We start from the raw sequence: 14,885 nt of genomic DNA, 5'->3' as shown, positions 1-14,885 counted from the left end.
ATGCCACTTGCTTGTTATACATTACCGAAGCCTGAAAGGAGAAAGTTTTGCGAATGGTTGCAGTCAATCCGGTTGCCAGACGGATATGCTTTCAATCTTTCTCGATGTGTAAGTGTTCAGGACTGCAAAGTTATGGGGATGAAAATCCATGATTATCATATATTCTTGCAACGGTTACTTCCAGCATCAATTTGTGGGTCTTTGCGTAGTGAGGTTTACACTGCATTATCAGAGTTGAGCTCTTTCTTTAAGGAGCTTTGTTCGGAGACTTTAAAAAGATCTACAGTTAAAAAGTTGCAGAGCGATATCATTTTGATAATATGTAAACTTGAGATGATATATCCTCCATCTTTTTTCGTGGTAATGATGCATTTGGCAATTCATCTGCCACGTGAAGTAGAATTAGGAGGCCCTGTTCACTATAGGTGGATGTACTTTATTGAGAGGTTAGTTGATAAGGAAACTTTATTTTTCGTTTTCTTGCTGCAGTTTTAACTATTTTTTTATTTAACTATATGGTTTATTCACATTTACAACAAATTTGTTGTGCAGGTTCTTACGTACATTGAAAAATTATGTATGTAACTTAGCTCGCGTTGAGACAATATATAATCGCGTTGAGAGAAATAACTTTCCTGTGCAAATAGGAGTGGAAAATGGATTTTCCATATTTTCAAACAATGCAAGACCTTTAAGAGCTACAGACTATAAAACGTTATCCCATTCTGATTTTGAAAAATTACAGTGGTATGTGCTTAACAATTGTGAGGATGTTGATGAATATCAGAAGTAAGTTATTTTATTTTGAAAAAACAAAGACTTTAGAGTTTCAAAATAGCTTTATTTTACACTTTTTATCTAATTTTATAATAGTTGTGCAGGATTCACATTGAAGAATTACAAAAGGAAAGTGTTATAGATGTGCAAAAAAGACACCAGGCAGGATTTGCCAGTTGGTTCAAGGAGTGTGTAAGTATGATGCTATAAAAGTACTGAATATTGAATTATGCCTCTAATTTCACCATTAAACTTATTTTTCAGGTTGGACGCTTACGTGCTACTGGTTTGGTTGCAGCAACAGATCATATATATGCGTTGGGATTAGGTCCTGATATACGAATTGCTAGGTACAGTGGGATAATTGTCAATGGAGTTAGGTTTCACACAGTTGAGCGTGATAATTTTCGTCGGACTCAAAATAATGGAGTTTCAGTTACGGGAGAGCATAAGTCGAAATAAATCGAGTTTTATGGTGTGCTAACAGATATCATTGACCTCCAATATGTTAATGGGAATCGCGTTTTCTTGTTTAAATGTGATTGGTGGGATGTTGGCGATAAAAATGGAATTAAAACAGATGGAAACTTAGTTTCTGTTAATGTGAGTCGTAAATGGTATACATGTGATTCTTTCGTGTTGAGTTCTCAAGTACAGCAGGTTTTTTATGTCAGCGATATGAAAAATGGAGGTCATTAGAAAATTGTGCAAAAATCATTTCACAAAAATATATTTGATGTGCCAGAAAAGGAAAAAGTGTGCAATGAAGATTCAATATTGAATGATGAGCCCTATCAGCAATACGAGGCAGATAATAGTCATGAAGTCGATCAAGTTGGTGGTGAAAATTTGGAACTCTTGCATCCTACAGATGTATTACCGGATGAAGTTGATGTTGGTCAAATGTTTCAAGGTCAAAACTCAAACCCGATTTATTCTAGCGATGAGGAGGATGATACTACGATCAATTATGATGATACCGACACTGATGTACTTGAAGACTCAAATGACAGTGACAATGAAGACGAAGACGATGATTTGTGACTGAAATTTACCGCTTATTGAACTCTTTTTGGCTTCTTGTAGCTTGTTTGAAAGTATGAATTTTAGTGAGAGATGCTTTTTTATATTGCCTTGAATGTAGATTGTAGAATTTTGGTGTTTTATGGCAGTAGTTATGCAGCCCAACATGAAGTTTGTGGAAAACTGGATAGCAGAAACTCGATGTGTTGATGAAAACTCGTCGAGATATTAGCCACAAATCGAGTTTGAACGTATGGAATTATGAGATATCAGCCAAACATTCAATTGATTCCTTTGGTTTAGTTTGATTTTACGGTTTGGTGTAATACCAAAAACTGAATTGAACTTTTGTACCTCTAATATGGAACCGAACTGAAAAACAGAATTGAACTCCTGCCTTTTAATATAACTATTGACAATTCACTATTTTGCGGAAATTTGCTAAAACACTACACATATTGTAATTACTTGTTTTTACACATACTATAAAATAGACTTGAAATAAGAAATAAATGGACATTTATGTCCTCCAAGCAAAATAAAAGTGTGACAAAAAGGAGAGACTTTCTTTACAAACAAAAAACAATAATATTCTTCATCTTGAACCTCCATTAATTAGCTTCCTCTTCACTCCCTAGGCAGATGTTTTCTTGAGTTTTAGAGGACCCTTATCTTCACTAACACAAGAAGAGCTTTCCTTCCAACGAGCATACAAATATAATGACAAAGCGTAACGAGCACGGTGTTCTTTGACATCATAATCATGCCCCATAACTTTCCCATCAACAAAGAACTCAGCAGCGGAAAACATATGAACTCCACAATCACTACGAAAAGTGAGAAAAAATAAAAAAACATAAGACATAAGGTTGACATTAAGTTCCTATTCTGTCACCATAACTCTTTAATATAACCCAACTAAATAAAATTAAAAACAAATTATAGACTTACACATCATTTTGGATAGGCATGTTTTCCACATTCTCTATTCTGAACGGATCAGTTATTCTCTTTCCCTCGTAAGCACCGGCAGTAGTATCGATGTCATCTCGAGAATCATAAAAATTTCTAGCTTGAAGGAATAGTGGAAGCAACACACTATAGCAGGTAACATATTCAGTTGCTGATCTGTCATATAGCGCAGACCTCAACGAATTGTAGATATAGATGCATCGTTCCTTAAAATTCAGGCGAGCCAAAATCGAATGCCAATCGTTAACACAATTGATCGGAAAAAGAACATCGTCAACATTAGCCCACTTCGTATTGCAACGCATAGCACCACCTTTAATGTAGACAGCCACTGTATGTTTCGAAGAAACAAGTGACACATCTTGCTTTTTCTTGTATGCTGTGTAGAGAGTTTGAATACGCTGATCAAAAAAATTATCAGTAGACGTACATCTACTGTTTGCAGCGCATCCATATTTCATTTTCTTTCTCAGATAATAAAAGAGAACATCTACATGCTGCCAAATAAACAAAAATCAAGGTTAAGTAGCCATACAGTCACAACAATGTTATTAACAAAACTATCGTGTGTAATTCAAATAATAAACACATAAAATAAAAAAAAGAACAAATAAAAGAAATATGGATATACTTACAGAACACTCAATAGGCTTTCCAACGTGGAAGAGATGGTAAAACTAGGATTTTGTTTGAATATCAACCACGCCAAGAGAAAGACGGGGATGGATGTTATCAATCTTTGGATCGTATATCCAGCTTTGCCTTCTAAACAAACAAAGAAAAAAAAATTAAATAAGTGAGCATTAAAACAGAACTGAAAAAAGTAAGTCGAGATACGAACTTGGTCCCTTTAGGACGTCCTTCTTCCAGCCAATTATGAATGATGTCTTGTTTGGTGGCATCACTAAATAAAATGTGATTAGCATCAAATGGACAAATACGGACTTTACAACCAGTTTGCGTCGGTATGATGCGGCTTGAAGAAGGACCAGACTACCAAAAACATAAGAGAGGATACAGTAAGTAATATGATATCAACTCTATATGTACTTTATGTGAACCATCATATATAAAATTAAACTATAAATATAATTTAAAGCAAACAATACCTCCTTTGATTTGAAATCAGCAATAGATTCACTTGCATTTTTTTTAGTCTGATTGATGGTGTCTTCTGCTGGAGATTTTAAATTCAACTCGCTTTGTCGCGAAACCTAATAAATTGACAATAAACAAATTAATATAGTTAATCAAAACAGATTAATTTCAAATTATTAAATATACCTCAAAAGTCGGAGAGATAACATCAACGTGTTCGGAAGAAACAATAACACAAGGTTCACCACGGTCATCCTTGCCTTCAAGTACAGCCTTCTCGCAAACCAAATCTTCCAATTCGATTTTTTCAGCACCTTCTTCTTCATCAGCAGACTCCCTACCATCCCTTTCTTTGCTGGAAGTAGCTTTAGTATCAGCAGAAACAGGAACAGCAGACTCCATACCATCCCTTTCTTCTCGTTCCGTTACTATAGAAGTATCATTTTTACTTGGTTTCTTTGAAATCTCCTGTGCAGGAAGAACAACCTTTTTTCCTTTGTCAACCCTTGTCTGCAAGCCATCAGAAACATCATGTTTCTCAATTTCAACCTGATACAGATATGGAGTTCATATTAGGTTCCCATCAAGTTACAATAACATAATATGAAATAACCTAAATTATATTTAACTAAACTCTAAGTGATTAAAGTACAAAATACATAAATCAAAACAAATTACTGTTTTAGAATCACTAATAAGAGTTAGCCTTGCATTCAATGAATTGACAACTGTCAAAAGTTCGGAACATTTGGAAGTGAATAAACGTTTCAAATCCATTATATCATCCTTCATCGTCTTTTGACCAGCCATCAAAATTTCCAGCTTCTCTTCCATAACATTTAAATCTGAAGTGTTCGACGTTGATTCACCGTCCTTCAATATATTAAATGCCGGACAATAACCCTCCTCATTTCCCTTAATTTTTTTGAATAAGTCACCTAGACGAAGGGCATTCATCTCTGCCGGGGTTGGAACAATTGATCGGAAAATCATCTACACATAACAAATGAACACCATATATGAAAACAGAGTCAATGATAAATTACATTTGAAAAATTGAAAATTTAACACATACGAACCTCATCGGATGCAATCTCAACAAATAAATCCCTGTCAACGGCAATGTATTTTGCAGGAACGAATGCTTGCCACCTCAGAATCCGCGGGATAGCAGCTTTGTTCACTAGCTGAGCAAAGGTATTTTCCACCGCCGGGCAACACTCGTAGAACCAACATACTAGTGCATATGGGAAACCTTGAAGGCGATACTGGTAAATGTTGTCTTCAATAATAAGAGATCTCGGACTAAGAACAGCTCTTTTCGACAAAGAATCAAACGTGTACTTGAAAACGTCAATACCCCATGGATAGTCGTTCAAATCAGCCGAATCAACTACGTCAAAGTCCTTCAAAGGGATACGAGCAGTCCTCGGTGAAGCAAGCAAGAAGTTATGCAAAAAATACATAAATGCTATCTTAAACCCATCCTCCTCCGACTCCCAACGCCTAACTTTGAAAAAATCATGAAGGGTCTGCTTAGAAACAGATTGCAACCCGCTGAAGTACTTATCCAAAATGCCATTTTCAACTTTTGTATAGGCATACTTACTGCTGTCACCTTGACAGTTCAAACACAAGATCAAAGCAAATTCGTCGATTCCGAATTTCAGCCTATGACCGCCAACCTCAAACCACAATTCAGACTTGTTTAGCTGCTCCACCTCCCTCAATAATAAACAATATATGATCTGATTTTGCACTTTGATCTTGGGAATATCAAGAAAGTAGCCAAAGCAAGATTGTCTAAACTTTTCCAATTCACCTGGAGTTAGAGTCGATTTGATATCAGAAATGACATCGTATGACATGCGCGTATCAATCTTCGAGTGAACACGATCTTCTCGGCTTACTTTAAACTGCCATAGCTGTACGGAAATTAGAGTGAAAACTGTTAGATATCAAAAAATTCACCCAAGCAAGATTCAACTCTTTTTCTGTTTTGGTGTTCAAACTTAAATAGAAAATAAGTTATTCAAAAGTACAACCATACACATGTAGTTCTTATCAAATAGCATACAAGAAACATTGCCAACTTTGTAAATCCAACTTCTAACATTCCTCTCAAAACAATGCCCAAAAATAACCAAATCAAAACCTGAAATTTCATTGTCAAACCCAGTAGAATGGAGGAATTAACCTTCAAAAATTGACTATGTGAACCCTAAAAAAATAAATTTTATAACTATACCTTCAAAACTAACTACCAACCAACCTAACCACAATTTTATATAAACAGAATTCCAAACAATCATACTAAAGCATAATTTCAAACAATCATATAAACAGAATCAATTTATTATTCTAAGACATCAAACAATAATGAAGCAGTAGGTTCTTAATGTTCATATTATAAAATAATGAAATCATACCTTAGGAGGAGATTTCTTGGATTCAGTTCTGGAAATGCCTTTATGTTTCTTCGATTTCAGAGGTAAATCATCTGCATGTCTCTTCTTACTCAACTGTATAGGAGATGGAGGAACTAAAGCTTCTCCGATTGACACCACCTTTTTCTTTTTTGAAGCTTTTTTTGCAACGGATTTCTTACCCATATCAGCGATTTTGATGTTGTCGTCGTTATCAGTGGCACCCCGTGTAGTCACCATGGATTTAGGTCATAAAGAAGAACATGGTAAATTAGGAAGGAAGGAAAGAGTTTTGATTAATTAGGAATGAAATAAATTGCAATATAAAATGGGTATTTCCCGTTATATGAAAAAAGAAGAGGTAAATTATATGCTACATTAGACACACACTAAGAGACATATACCTTAGATAAGGATAAAATAGGAATAAAAAATTTAAAGGGTGTTGAAAATAAATTAATATTTTCAATAGAGGCATTTTTTCAAGGAAAAAAAATGAAATCAATAATTTAAAGTTTTGATATTTTAATTGATTTGTTATAATTTTAATAATTTAAAACATTAAAATGATTATTTTGATTAGGGTATGTGCATATACAGAACTGGACAAGTAAATACTCGAGGTCTGGCTAAATACTCGATGAGTTTTAAGCCTGACATCGAGATTGTCGTTGTTCAATTCTGCATAAACTCGATGATGGGTTAATATTCGATGAGTTTAAACCTAACATCGAGTTTCTGCTTGTCCAGTTATGCCAAACTCGATTTCAGCCTTTGTTTTCGTCGAGTATGTAGACCCACCTCGATTTATTTTGAAAATTACTGCAATTGAACAATAAACCTCCCACTTTTCTTTAGAACCTAGAATCAAAACGAGTGAAAAAAAAATTTCTCTAATCTTCCCCATTCCACAACCCGAAATCTAGCCTCTAAATTCATCAAATTGCTATCATAATCTTATCAAATCATCAACCAAAATGATGGTATCAACAAAAGGACGAGCTAAAAGAGTTGGTTCAAAAGGGAAATCTTCAAGTTCAACTATGCCTCCGAAATTTGTTAGAAGAGAAGATTTGTCCTCAAATTATGATTGTCCATTTCCAATTTTCTCCGACGAAGAATGTATTCGTTACGAAACTATTTCACGCAAGCCTATTGTTATACCTAGATATTTTGATTATGCTTTGTTGACTAGGTTGGGTTTGAAATCAAAAATGGATAAAATAGTTGGTAGAATGAGTTTAAATTTTCTTGCACATGGTAAGTATCATGTTTATAAAGAGTTAACTAGAGAATTTTATACCACCTTGAATTATGCCTCTAAGAATGAAAAAGCAATTTCTTTTAGAATAAAAGGGGTTGATTATAGCATAGGGTATGATTTTATGAATCATAAATTGAAGTTGCCTAAAGGTGGCATTAGAGGTTGTCCTTCAAATTTTGATGTTAATAGAGTATGGAAGTAATTGACCGGTGAAGACTCGGTCTATTTACAACAAGCTCCTAATGGACTCATAATTGAACCATCATATCTTATATTTCATAAATTCCTTTGTCATTCTATATGTGGTAAAAAAAGAGTCGAATAGAGTAACGAAGGATGATTTACTAGTACTTGACTATTTAGTGCGACGTTCGGCAAAATGTGTTGATTTCATACACTTAATTTTTAAAAGCATGATGACCATGGCAACATCATCTAAAGTTGCACTTAGAAATGGTCATTTAGTAACTTGTATAGCATTGCTTCATAGTGCTATTGATGAGGATGATTTGCAGAAGATGGAATGTTTAGGGATGCGTATCTTAATGAAACTATGCTCCATAAAGCCGACATTCTTGATATGGATGGAGAATTAATGAATGTAAAGGACCGAAATTGTTATTTAATTAAAACTGGCCAGCCGAGAAGAGGAAAGGGAAAAAAAGTAGAAATTGAAGATGACTGTGACGAATATGAGGAAAATGTAAGTAGAGAACTGGAAACCGAGAATGGTCAAGATGAGGTGGTGAGGGATGATGTCGGTATAGATCAACCAAGAGAGGAGGAAGTGAGGCGACCAAGAAAGCCGAAGCGAAGGGGAGCTTTTGAAGAGGAAGTACTTTCTTTGTTAAATGAAACAAATTCGAGGTTGACTAATATTGAAACATCTATCGAAGAGATTAAAAGAGAACAACGAAGGTCACATCGCCGATGGAAGGCTTGTTTCGGCACCTTGGGAGCACATGATCCTTCACTTCCACATACACCGGAGAGTTAAGGTTAGTAACAACCAAAATATTTTGATTATTTCATATCTGCCTGCTGTCATTCATTTGGTTTCAGGGCATTACTTTTCTTCCTAAAATATGCTATGTTTTCCAAATTGCAGATAAGGTGGGTGGCTGCTGTATAATTGCATAACTGTTTCTAAATGCTGGATATGCTGTTTTGGAGACTTGGAGGTGCAGTTTTGAAGACGTGGAGCTGATGTATAATTGCATAGCTGTTGATTACGGATTTGGTATTTTGAATTTGGAGGTTTATGTATTTGAACACGAGTAGGTTTAACTGTGATAAACTCATGTGTTATTAGTAGGTCTGAAATGTTATTATCAAGTTTGAATATTGACAGGTCTGAATGCTATTATCAAGTTTGAATATTAACACTTGTTAATTCTAGATCATTGTACACTAATAATTCTTTTGAAAAAATTTAAAATTTAAGTTTGTTAAATTGTTATAAATTAGGATAGTTAGATGACTTTTATTGATTAAGTTTTCTTGTTTTCTTATAAAGGCAAAGAATAAAAAGTGATAAATTTAAATCTTTATGAATTACAAATACGTAATTAATTTGTTACATCGGTCTTTTAGCTTTTATTTTTATGTTCAACCAATTTTTAATATTTAAATATCTAAATCCGTAAAAAAAAGGATATGATCTAGATAATTTGAATAAATCTTAATATTTTACAAATTTAAATATTTAAATATTAAAAATATGTAAGTAATTTCTTACATCGGTCTTTAAGCTTCTATTTTTCGGTTGAGTCGATTTTTTAATATTTAAACATTTAAATTTGTTAATATATTAGGATATGATCTATATAATTATATTTTTTTGCTAATTTGTTTCATAAAATTTTAAATTACGTACATTATTAAATGTATAAACTTTATAGAATGCAACGACATAATAACATTTCTGTGTGTGCTACTCATAACTTGTGATTATTAAAGTGTGTACTGCAGGAACTAATCTGTTTTCAAAATTGCAAAAGTGCCTGGTTGAAGTATATGTACATGAATTTGAGATTTATGTACTTGAAAACGAGTAAGTTTAATTGTGATGAAATCATGTCTTATTTTACGAGTAGGTTGAATGTGTAGGTTTATTTTTACATCTCACGTAAGTTGAGGCACATGTAACGTATATTTTAAGTTCTCTTAATTTTTATCGAAAGTTATAAAATTAACTTCATGTAAATTTTGCCACATTGCTTTGTTAATGTCAAAATGGAATTGAAACAGATGGTTCTTTCGTGTTGAGTTCTCAAGTATATATGAGGTTTTTTATGTCAGCTATATGAAAAATGGATGTCTTTGGAAAAATAAATTAAATATTGTTTTATTTTTTTAGCGGTCATTAAAAAAATAAATTAAATATTATTTTATTTTTTTAGCGGTCATTAAAAAAAATTGAATGCTGCTAATTAATGTTGTTTTTGCTACTAACACTAATCCTAACCCAAAACCCTAAACCCTAAACCCTAACGCTAACCCTAACCCTAAGTCCTAAACCCTAAACCCTAATTAAACCCTAAACCCTAAATCCTAAAATACAATTTTAATAATGGTTATGCGAGTAAAATCATATTCAACTGAATAAATTTAGCTATTAAAAATTCAAATTATACTAATTAAAAACATTAAAATAAATTATAAGAATAGGCAAAAGTGGAAAAAAAAATTATTGTTGCAATTTATTTACAAAAGGCATATATTACTTCCAAAAAAATTAAGACAAAATATTGTTTTAAAATATTTATGGGAGAGCGATAAAAATGACGTGGTCAACTATTACGTTGAATAACACATAAATTTTTGATATCTAACCATAAACAAGCGTAAAATCAACCATTTATCAACATTAGACTCTTTGTTTTGCTTTTAATATGGGAAACAAAGACTTTTTATTTTGCATTTTGCTTCTAGATATGTCACGACCCAATTTCATAAATCGTGACCGGCGCTAGGGTATAGGTATGGTGGTACCAAAACCCGTATCAAGCTTTGCGAAAATCAATTAAACATTTAAACCTGTAGAAAACTGCTCGGGGGCAACCGAGACTCCAACATAGGTCTAGCAATTTATATTACAGTTCTAATATAAATAACTTAAATATCTTGAGTATTCCACAGTATGCCTTAAATATAATAATAAAATATTCTAGTGTAAACATACTAATAATATTAATCGGTTTAATCGACAATTCCAAACGCAATGACAAATGTAATATATAAACTAGTTCTACTGCGGTTTAAGAGTTCGAAAACAGAAACTAGTTTAATAACATAAAAACCTCCGAGGAATCAAAAGAATCGGAGTGGACCAGCTTTCAAATCATAAACCTGGAAAATTTGGAAAAACAACGAGGTCAGATATACTGAGATGAGTTCGCAATACTATTTACATTTATTAAGTTTAAAACCCTTAAATCAAATTTTTTTTATACTAATATAGTATGATTATGGAAAAACAGTATTGAAATGATCCTAGCGTAAGTATGACATAGCATACTGATAAACCCAAAGTGGACGGGAACAAATCCTTGTCATAAATATATACCAGCGTAAGCAAGACTTTAGTCTGCCGTTTCCCATAGTACTCACCGGTGCACACAGTCTCGGTACAAGCCTATCGAGTAGCTCGTTTCAATCCAGTTCCATAATCCGTAAAAAAACAGTTCACAAACATTTATATTATTAAAATACGATGCAGTACTTAATAAAGCGGTAAATAGCAATACAAACTCACTACTTGCTTATCCACGTGATCTTTGCAAACAGCTAACCCTGCGTTGACCCCGAAGTACGAGCAGTCGACGGGTCTAAAATAATAAATAGGTTAAAATCCGAACGACCCCTAACTCTAAGATTACTAGACACCACCCAGGATTAGCACAATTAAATAACCAGATAAATCACAGAGAGGCACAATTTTCAAATAAATTATAATGCCGTAAATAATTCAAGACTATTGAGTTCGCACTTAAATCCAATCCGAAAATATTATTAAAATAATAATTCATTCCTCAAATAGTGGGTTAGCCGAGTTACCAATAACTACCAAGCTACCTCACATGTCGGGTGACCCAAGTCTAACCCGATCCAAAATATTTTATCAAATATAAACCTAAGTTTATAATTCCAAAATAATACTTGTTGATAAAATAATAATTAAATATTAAACTGGAACTCAATAGTTTAAAACACAAGTAACCAATTGTTACTGACAAAAATTACTTAACTAAAATAGTTAAGGAAATAATTTAAAAATTAAAATGCAATTTCGCCATATGGGCACGCTTAAGCCAATAGTCTCGAAATTTACCATTAACCAAGTAATTATTCGATTAAAAGATTATAATATTCATTATCGTTGTCAAAAAAATAATAATAAATAAAAAAACAATTTTATTTGTAATCGATACTAATATTACTATTTTTAGGTCTAGATAATAATAATTTAGAAATTGGAACGAAAGTTGAAAGTCCGGTTATAAAATTGATAATATAAAAATTAATTCCCTTTAAATAATAAGAAATCAACCAATAGAAGATAAGAAATTAAATATTATAACAAAAAAAATTAAGAATTTAAAAGAAAAAAAAACAGTTACCATTTCGAATATTTAAACAAAATAATCAAATTTACAAGTCTCACATTATCAACATGGAAATCAATTGGGGCCAATAGGAATCATAGAAAATGGTTAATCAAAGTCATATTTTGAAGAACAAAAGTTATCGCCAAATTTCAACATAATCCCACAAGAAATCATAGCCCATGTATAAATTCAATTAACAGTAATATAATTTCCTTCCTTAAACGAAATAAACTCATCAGTAAATTGTTTAACCAAACAACAAACCATAACAGTAAATCAATGAACACATTTATATTTTTAGATTGAAAGAGACCACATCTGAACCTTAGATTTAAAAAAATCAAAAACTGAGACAAATCAAATAACAAAAGGAGTTAAATAGTATTTAATTGATAGTAACAAAGCTAAAATCCCAAACCTAATAACCATATGATAATCACCAATAAGCATCTCTCAAAAGCAATGAACTTTGGAAGACAACGTATTATAAAAATCTGGCCAAAGCTTAAGCCAACTAATCACTTATAGAGAATAATTAGCTTGAAACCGAACCAAACATTAGAAAGGACCAAAAACCATAAGATAACACACTTAATAATAAAACAACAAGAACGATGGCTGAAAATTGACGGTATAGGCAGCCATGTTTGTGCCAAGCAACGAGGGTCGAAATCAAAACAATTAGAAAGTCAGTTAACTACAACACACATCAGGTATAACTTATAAGAATCACAAAATAGCCATAGCGAAGAAAACAAGAATTGGCAGCAATAACAAGTAAAGAAACGGCAGCAAGAACAAAGAAAAACAACGAACCGTAGCGGCTATTAAACGAGTTAGTTTCACGTACCCTTTTCGATTCGAAGCGTTAGGATTAAAGCGATCGATGAATACAGTTGAATCGTCGAAGAATTTCTCAGTAATATGCGGATTCAAAACAAATGAAAGGAAGACGATGATGAAATCTTAGAGAAGTTTAGAGTGAATGGTGGCTAGGGTTTGTTAATAGTGTAAATGTGAAATTAGGTTTTAAAATGTATGTTAAATACTTAAGGAATGAAAAGAGAGAAACATAGCAAAATCTATTGTTATAAAAATTAGAATTTGATCAAATATGAAAATACAAAGCCAAGCATGATGGGCTTCCTCATTTGTCCAACTACAAAATTAAATGGGCCATATGCGTGAATAATAAAGGGCTTTTTACACATACAACCTACTTTGCCCATTTCTTATCTTTTATACGGGTCCAAGTTTGCCTTTTCTAAACTACCATGTGCGGCCTATTTTATTACTTTTATACGGACTCTATATATTAAACCCTAACAGCATACAAATCATAATTTCATTTATTTTCTCTCTCCTCATCATTCAATTCTCTCTTCCTCTCAGTTCATCTTCCTCTCTTTTTTTACCGTTCGCCATCTTCTGCTGAGCCGTCCTTTGTTTCTCCGCTCCTCCGCCATCGTTCTCATCATCGCCTCCGTTGTCATCTTTGTTAACGCCATCATCTCCTCTGCTCATCGTCGTCATCTATTTGATTTCAGATCTATAATTTATTAATTGTTCTTCTTCTTTTTCTTTTTTATTTTCAGATCTACAATTTTTTTACTGTTATTTCACCATTAAACATGTATAGAGATTATATTTTAAGAATATAATGCTAATTTCATGTTATGTAATATAAATTTATGGTTATATGGAATAAATTTTTATTATTTCTGCATTTTTTGTGTTCGGTTGTATTTCTGTGTTTTTTTATTCTGCAGTTCGATTTATTGATGATGGTTGATTGCTGAAATATTATAATATTACAGTGTTGTTGATTTTATGTTGATTTTGTGTTGATAATTAGTTGGTATTTTCTTAATTTTAACATTGAAAAAATTTATTCTAAAAAAAAACATTAGCAAATTAGATAATTATGTGCGTGAAATAAACTAAAAAACAAAATTTAAATGATATTAGATAAAGATATGTTAGCATTATCATGTTGACATATTGTTGATTTCTTATTGATATTTTATAGATTGTCACAATTTTTCAAAAAATTATGTTTTATTTTATTCCTTATGTTGATTCGTTGTTGATTTATAGTTGACATTATGTTGATATGTATTTCAACTTTTTTTGATTTTCAATTTTATGTTGACATGTTGTTGATATACTGTTGATAACATGTTGATTTTTCAATCATTGAAAGAAAAATAAAGTTAGTCTTAAATTGATGTATTAATGAACTATTGATATGTTTTTGATAATATGTTGATTGTTTTTGACTTGAATCAATCAATATTCTCATTTTAAAAACATCTTGACTAAATTAGCATTAATTGTTGATTCGTTGTTGATTAATTGTTGACATTATGTTGATAAGTATTTCTATTTTTTTTTATTTTCAATTTTATGTTGACATGTTGTTGATATACTGTTGATAACATGTTGATTTTTCAATCATTAAAAGAAAAATAAAGTTAGTGTTAAATTGCTGTATTGATGACCTGTTGACATGTTTTTGATAATATGTTGGTTGTTTTTTGCTTAAATCAATAGATGTTTTCATTTTACAACTAAATTAGCATTAATTGTTGATATCATGTTGACATTATGTTGATAATTTGTTAATATGATAGTAGTAATTCTACTAAAGAACAACAAAGGTACAAAATGTTTAAAATAAATGAATCAGATAAAGATATTAGCATAGTAAGTAAT

General features: G+C 32.0%; 1 long non-coding RNA gene across 1 annotated transcript; it reads left to right on the top strand.

Annotated features, from left to right (window-relative positions):
* The first annotated feature begins 706 nt into the window (after positions 1 to 706).
* On the top strand, positions 707 to 1,229 carry LOC126665885 (uncharacterized). Its single transcript, XR_007637716.2, has 3 exons — positions 707 to 789; positions 882 to 969; positions 1,042 to 1,229. It is a non-coding gene; the product is annotated as an uncharacterized LOC126665885 (long non-coding RNA).
* The last annotated feature ends 13,656 nt before the right edge of the window (positions 1,230 to 14,885 follow it).

The sequence above is a fragment of the Mercurialis annua genome, linkage group LG1-X, assembly GCF_937616625.2.
Source record: "Mercurialis annua linkage group LG1-X, ddMerAnnu1.2, whole genome shotgun sequence".
In the NCBI taxonomy this organism is placed as follows: Eukaryota; Viridiplantae; Streptophyta; class Magnoliopsida; order Malpighiales; family Euphorbiaceae; genus Mercurialis; species Mercurialis annua.
The sequence above is the reverse complement of the archived record's forward strand: the minus strand, read 5'-3'. Positions and strand labels throughout refer to the sequence as shown.